The following is an 8,641-nucleotide window of genomic DNA, read 5'->3' on the forward strand; positions in this document are numbered from 1 at the left end:
TTAACGAAGTGTAAGTTAAATTTTTGCTTAATTTTTTTTTTTTTTTCAAATTCCTGATCCAGAGACAGTGTAAACTAATTAAGTTGAATAGTAGTGTTTAAATTGTTGTTCAAAAAAAAGATTGTTCAAGCTTAATTTAAAATTTTAATGAATGAATTTCAAAATGTGCAAATTTAACTTGTTTATCTTTCGATAAAATCTCAAACGATATTTAGTCGAATTGAATTTGAATGTATAAATGTGCAAATTTAATTATTTCTTTTATAGTGTATATAAATTTATTGACTCGATATAAAAAAAGTAACATTTTCAAAATATGTTTATCTTTGCAAAATAAATTAGGTAAAAAAAAGCTTAAATCATTTTACAATTCTCACTATCAAAGAAATAATGATTGTGTTTGGTTTCAATTTTTTAGATTTAATTTTTTTAAAATTGAATTTTTAATTTTTTTTATTTTTAGTGAATATTTTTAAAATTTTAAATATTTTTTTTTTATTTTTTAGATGTACCTTACTTAGATGTATTTAAAAAATAAAATATTTATAAATAAATATTTTAAAAAATCAATAAATATACAAGAATATGAAAAATGTATTGAATTTTTAATTTTTTAAAAAATATTTTTGATATTTACTGAATTTTCTAAATATTTTCTTTTATAAATATAATACTTGTTAAGTGTATTTAGAAATTTAAAAAATTAATTTAGAATATTTTAAAAAATTAAGTAAAAAAAAATATATGAAATATAAAAAAATTAATTTTTTTAAAAGTGAATTTTAAAAATTCAAATCATGCAAGCTGAATAATTTATTAATTAGCATGATCTATTGTGAGATCCAATGACAATTGTTAAAAATTTGTTAAAATATTAGTTAATAAAATTTAAATAATTATACAATAACTCCAATTTGATACACGAGGAATGTGCCACAAGTTTAATCCTAATGTAGCATTTTTACATAATTTTACGTGATAAATTTTTCTTGGGTATCCCATAAATGCTTATTTTTGCCTGATAGTTTTCTCTAATTTTTTCTCGGGAACCAAACAAATCTAACCAAAAAGTTAAAATTTTCTGAGCATTAATTATTTAATATTATGGACTGTCGTTTTGCGCTGACTAGTAGATGTGGTGTGACAACTGGGTGTGGTGTGCACAGAGTTTTTTGGAGTATTCAGCGTACCAAAGATATGCTCATCGTATTCCACGCTCATCACTGCCTACGGTAATAACACTCTCCACTATGCTTACTTTTTGTAATTCTCAAGCATTGTTTAGGAAGGGTTGATTTTGAGTAATGACAGGGATAATGAAGAAAATATTATAAGGATGGTTATGGAAGATTTTTCATTGTGAGATTATATATGTAATAAAATATTATATATTAATTAAAAAATGAAAAAAATTTGTGAAATATTTTATGATTTTTTTTTATGAACTCTAATATTATTCGTTGATTTTAACCTAATTTTTTTAAAAAAAATCATTAAATAAGTAAAAAAAAAAATTAGTAAATTATATAAAAATGTCAAAGATTTCTCCTTTTTTTTCTCTATTTTTTTTTTTAATTTTTTCGTAAAAAGGCAAAAAATCATTTCAAACATACTATTTTTTTTCCTAGTAATTCTAGAGACTTAAAAGATTTATTAAATGTCTCACGTGGGTGTAAGACACACATAAGACCCACATGGTATGAATCTTACAGCCATGTGAGACATTTGGTAGAATTTTTTTGATAAATCTTTTGGGAGTCTCTAGCATTTTTCTTTTTTATCTCATATTTTAGTAAAAAATTCAAAAAAAAAATTAAAATAACATTTTTCCAAGCGAGATTTTAGAGCTCGTTTGGAAATTGATTATTTAAATTAATTTTTTACTAATATTTTATTAAATACGTATAAAAAAGTAAAAAGAATGATGTGATTGAAAGTTTTGGTTATTTTTGTGCAAAACTTGCTTTCCAAACGGAGGAAGCGAAGCGGATAGGAAAGAATATTAGATCCCATAATTTTAATCAATTAATAACAAATTATGACACTATTTGAATTTGTCCCACGACTAGTGCATAATTTTATTTATTTATTATTATTGGTAAATTACCATAAACCTTCTTAAACTATATAATTAATTTGTCATTTGTTCCTTTGAACTTCAAAATGTAACAGTTAACTACTTTGAATTATCATCATTTTACACTCAATACATTTTGTTAGGATTTTGTCTTGGAATTTTAACGAAATCAATTCATGTGTGAAATACATGATACACTTATTATTTTTTAGAATAATAATATCCGTTATTGATTTTTTAAAAGCAATGATACTCTTATCTAATAATTTCATTTGTATTTTGTCTTTTTTATCTTAGTGGTAAAGTGCAAACAGAATCACTAGATAAATACATTATTACCCTAAAAATTAAATAAATGTGTGATGTGCTTTATATATGATTTGATTTTGTGTAAATCCCTAACAAAATTCTAATAAAAATGATTAATTGTAACAAGATAATATTTTAAGGTGGTTTAACTGTTGAGTTTTGAAGTTTAGAGGAACAAAAAGCAAATTGGTCATAATTTAAGTTTATTATAATTTGCTCTTTATTTATTTATTACCTTCTTTTTTAGTATTTTTTAAGTGAAGAATGTATAAAATCTCTAAATAAAAATTCATATAATTTGATGTACAATAATTTTAAATGATAAATGTTAATTTTTGATTTGTCAATCATAAAATTTTAACTCTTTCTTAAATCATTGTGGATGGATTTAAAATTATTAATTATAAATTTTTAACATTTGTCAACAAGTATGTGTATGATAGTGCAACATTAGAGTATGGTATTGTTTGGTGCAATTTATCTGAGCGGCTTATAATTTTTTTTTATTTATTCTGAGAGTCTATGCTAGATTGTTTAGTATAGTTTTTGCTTATAATTTATTAATAAGAAATAACTTAAATAAGTTTAAAACAAGACTAATTTCGATTTTTTTTTTTAACTTCTACGTTTTTGCTTATAATTTATTAATAAAAAATAACTTAAATAAATTTTAAAAATTAATTTTTAATTTTTTTTAATTTCGACTTTTAAATTATCAAGTTTTAATTTATAAGTAAACATTCGTATAAACCACACCATTGAATTTATCACAAAGCATTCTATGCTCTACCCCAGCCAGTGTGAGTCAGTGTGATATCTACTGGTTGTTTTGAGAAGTTGGTTGAAAGTTAATTCTTTTAATTTTTTTTAAAAATGTGTAAAAAATAAAAAAGGTGATATGATCCAAAATAAATTAAAAATTGACTTTTGGCTTTTGTGAGACTTACATTATATTGTTTGGTTGTAATTTTTATTATTTAGATTATATTCTAATAGTCATTCTATCAAACAAATTTGACGTATTTTTTAATTCCCAACTAATTACGCAATACATACATATAATTGAGATTATATATTTCCATATTTATCGTAAAATAAATGTGAACAAGAGGTAATTATATATCTCACTAATTTAGATGGATAATTAATCTTACACTAATATCATGGGTTGTTAATCTTTTCATTATTAATTGTGCTAATCAAACATACCCTAAGAATATAGATTTAATAATGGGCCTCTAAGCAAATACATATGGATGAGTTTTTTTTCATATATATATTAAAAAAAAAAAAAAAACATCTTATTCACTAAAATCAATCTTTTGAACTCGGTTCAAGTGTGATGAATTTTATATATAAAGGAAAAAGAAATTTATTTTCTTGTATATATTATGTTCATTTGACATTAGAATTTTACAAGAAAAATTTAAATTTAACAGTTCATTTACCAAGAAAACAAAAGTTACAGGAAAGTTTAATTTTTTTTGGTTAAGATTTTCACAATGCAAAATCTACACATATGGATCTCATAAGTTTCTTACTGACCTGAACAATAAAATTTATGTGGAAAATTTGATTTCTTTGTAATTTACATGAAAACATATTTTATATGAGAGCGGTCTTCTTTATTCATTTATTTATTTGTTATTATAGGTAAATTTTGGATTGGACAATTGAGAGACGTTTGGGAATCATGCTCACACAAGAAGGCTGTGGCTTTTGGCATCTTTGCCCTTGTATGGAACCTGTCATCGGTCGTAGCTCGCATATGGGCAGGTAAGGACACTTTTGTCATTTCATTCATACCTATATATACGCATGAATAATAGTAAGTACATATAATAATGCGTACTCTTAGGTTTTCTATAAAAAATAATGTATAGTATATATATTTTTCATCCCAAGTTCTCTCAACATAAGTAGTTTCGTGAAGTCGACAAATCTTAAAAACACATAAACATAATATTAGATTTAATTAAATTTTGATAATCGTATGGTTATTGTAACGCCCTAAAAATTAACCCATTAAATATATCATTGACATTCATTATTTAAAGAAGATAATCTATTAATTCATTCATCAGAGTATTACAAAATAAAGCATAACATATATCATCGAATAAAATGCCCTACAGGCTTACATCTTTCCAAGCCAACACTTGGATACCAAAAATATGAGTTCTAACTCAATACAATAAAAGCCCTAGGCTTGAATGTTTACATGTACTTATAATTTAAGACAGTTATCTAAAAGTAGTCTTCTTCAATCCAGAAGCCAAACCCTCCCAAGCTAATTCCTTGGAGGTAGTTTATCACCTGAACCTGAAAATGATGTTCCCATAAAGGGTGAGCCACAGCCCAGTAGAAATATACTAAACCACATATAAGCAATGAATAAAGCAGTAGCATTTAACAGATGGCTAACCAAAATAATCACTTACAACATTTTACAGACTCATGACATTATTGCCAAAGATACGTTTTACTTTCCAGTTTTATCAACATGGCTCAGAACCTGGCCAAACTTATAACAGTGAAATCGCCTATATCATATTCACAATCTTCCAATATTAACAACAAATGAGACTCAAGCTCAAATCAAACACTTCATACTTCCAGATTGATACACATTTTAGTGCTGTATCAATAAAACACTTCTATAAATAAGCACACATAAAAGTGATGCTAATGGAGTCCATCCCCTATCTCCTCCCAAACAAAAATCCGGTTTAGAGGTCCATCCCCTATCTTCCCCTAAACCGTGGAGTACATCCCCTATCTCCTCCCACACACAAAACAATGTATGCAAATGCAATGCTCAATCATTACACGTATTTTCTGTATCAATGCCATAGTCAAAACTAATGACTTAACCAATGTGATTAGTTTCAGTTATTCCTAATCCACATGCAATATCTACAACAATCACGACTATCCTCCACCGATAGCCCAAAACAGTTATTTCTAAACTGAAAATAACTATATCAACAATTCCATAGACAAATGATACCAATTTTCAATTACGCCATTTAATCAATGAATTCCATGAATTTAACCCTCTTTTCCCAATTCCATGAATTACTTATACAAATAAATTCAATAATACAACTAGGGTTTTTCCCAAAATTCACCAAAGTATCCCCAACATGTTAAAATACCAAAACTTAGGACAAAACCTATAAAATGGAGTAGGAAATCCCTACCTCGAAGAGAGTAACCCGAATGGAGAAGATGGAGATGAATGCCCAAATACAAAAGTGCTCCAAATCGTCAAATGCTCAGATTAAATGGTAGCCCTTGCCTCACTCTATCTTTTTAATGAAGGATCTAGGGTAGAAACACACCCTAAGTGGATCAAATCTAAGAAAGAAGGTGAGTAGGGAGAGAGAGAAGTCGAACCTGGGGTTTTGAATCAAAAGAATAAGAAAAAGACTGATCAAATCCCGCTGCTGTGTATATAAACTGGACAGGCTCGCTCGAGCGAAGACTTGGTCACTCGAGCGACCAGACACAGAGAAACTACGCTCGAGCCAAGGAAGCCTTGCTCGAGCCAACAACTCAAATGCTCGCTCGAGCGAAAGAAAGCTCGGTCGAGCGAAGAACTCAAACCCTCAGGTCTGAACCCAGACACACGCTCGAGCGAAGGAACTATAGCTCGAGCGAAGGATGAACTAACTCGCTCGAGCGAAGAAAAGCTCGCTCGAGCCAAGAATGCACAGCTACAGGTCCAAAACAAACAGTACCTCTCGCTCGAGCGAACAACTCCTCGCTCGAGCGAAGAACCAAAAACCTGGACAGCAACACTTGGTTTCTAAACCCAACCAACCTGAAACAAACCTGCCCAACACATCCTATAATTCCAAAAGAGAAAAATAAGGAATAACAACAACAACCATTATACAATGACAGAATCTACGGAACAGCCCGGATACAATAATTAAATGGGAAAAGACCGGGGTCGCTATAGTTATTATACAGTGTTTAACTGAATGCCTTGATTCGTGCAAAAACATATCAAACTTTTTTTTGTTACGTATTGTTTATCCATTTGAGTCATATAATTGCATTTAGAAATTGACTATTTTAGTTGATTTTTTGACTTCTTAAGAAAAGAAATACAGAAAAATAGAGAGCGTGATGTGAAATATAGCTTTTTGAAACATTTCAAAAATATCACAAAATAAAAAAAACATTTCAAACTTAATTTAGAAAATATAGCTTTTTGAGCATATTTTTTAAGCTGAAAAAATAAATAAACTAAAATTAAAAATATATATATATATATATATATATCTTAACTTTTTAAATTACAAGTACTTAAACATGAAATTTCAAAATTTAAACTAAAAAAGTGCAAATAAATTTTGTAAAATAAATAACACATACATAAATTGTTGATAATATTTTTGGGTTTTTCTAACATGCATTATTGATTTACATCCCATGTAGTGTTCATGTTATTTGTGGCGTTCAAATGTTATCAACAATCACTTGTGAGAGATGATTGGGTAGAGGATGAAGCGAAATGTGAGACCACGTGTCAAGTGCAGATTGGAGGACAAAGACAAAGGCGTAGGCCTACCTTAGTGGAATTAAAAGAAAGAAAATAAATAAATAAAAAAAGGTTAAAGAATGCACACACACTAGAGTTATTATAACTAAAGTAGTTGTGCCACTGATTTGATCTAATTATCTGATATAAGAGAATAATATTTAGCCTCTTTTTTGCATTTTTAATTCTTTTTATTTCTTATTATTACTGTTTTTGGTGTACATATTTTGTATGGTGACACTTAATTCTCAATTAATATGGTGATATTACATGCACCAATTAATATACTAACTAGTGTTATGTCATTATTACTGACCTCACTTATTATACAAATTACAAATATTCAAAATTTCTAAAATTATGACATATCATTTGTTAGTATACTAGTTAGTATATTAATTGATACATATATCATTATTCCAATTAATATAAGTGTTGTAGTGTGTAGACCTCAATAATGGCTTTTGTACATTAGTGTGTACAAATAGATTTGATGATATAAATTCAAAATTAGTGTGTCTTAAGATACAATTAGAAGAATGAATTTGATTCACATTTTTAAATTTTACATAAATTTCTATTTTTTTAATTTAAAATTATTTTTTAATATTTATTTTTGTCAAACTAGTTTATATTTTAAAAACTAAACCAAACAAAGTGAAATAATACATCTTTTCAAAATTGTCAAGTAAATTTTTTTTTCGCTAAACTAACTTTAAGTTTTGTTTAAAAAACACAAAAGTTATATATAAAGTTAACCAGATAAGCGGATTATTACTTTAAAAAATTTGAGACAAACATTGGACCAATTTAAAAACAAAATAGGTTCATTCTAAGTGATTTAATAAATAATAAGAGTAATGCTATATATGATATAATTTTATATTTTATTCTATTTTTCTCATACTAAACAAAAAAGATAATATTTTTCAATTTAAACATGGCATAATGAGGTTCACATTAAATGTGTAGGTGATTCTATCCTTGTGTTTAGAAGTGAAGAAAAAAAAAATAATAATCGTAAATTACACTGACCTTTCATAAGGTTGGGTGAAAATATAACAATTTTTATAATTTTGACATAAGTATACTAATTTTTATTTTAGTAAGGTTAATGGATCAAAATTAGCATAGATGGTGTGAAAATGTAAAAAATAAATAAATTGAAATATAAAAGTAGATGACAATAGCAAATATTTCATTATATAACTAGCAAGTAATTAAAGCTTCGTTTGGGATTTTTTAGTTTTTTAACTTTTTGACTATTAACCTGATGTTAAAAAATCTCATTTGGAAAGTGTTTTTTTGGCTTTTTTTACTTTTGTAGGAGAGAAAAAAAAAACATGATTATGGTTTGAATGTAACAATTTTTAGCTTGGGGCTAAAAGGCCTATTTTGACTTTTGAATAATACTATATGCACAAATTAGTGTACTAACTAGTGTACAAATTACAAATACCAAAAACCTATTAAATTATGTCACATCATCAATTGATACACTAATTAGTATATTAATTGGTGCATGTAGCACCATCGTTGTCTTTTTGTAACTATTTTATCCCTAACCAACCCCAACCCAACTTCCCAAACGATTATTGATAAAAATAAAACTAATTAATTATTGAACTTAAAAAATTATGAAGCTATATTTTTATGTCAGAATTATAAAATATAGGAATATTTACACATAAGTTCTAATTTAT

The sequence above is a fragment of the Camellia sinensis genome, chromosome 13 (genome assembly GCF_055761805.1).
Source record: "Camellia sinensis isolate YWXY chromosome 13, ASM5576180v1, whole genome shotgun sequence".
Taxonomy (NCBI): Eukaryota; Viridiplantae; Streptophyta; class Magnoliopsida; order Ericales; family Theaceae; genus Camellia; species Camellia sinensis.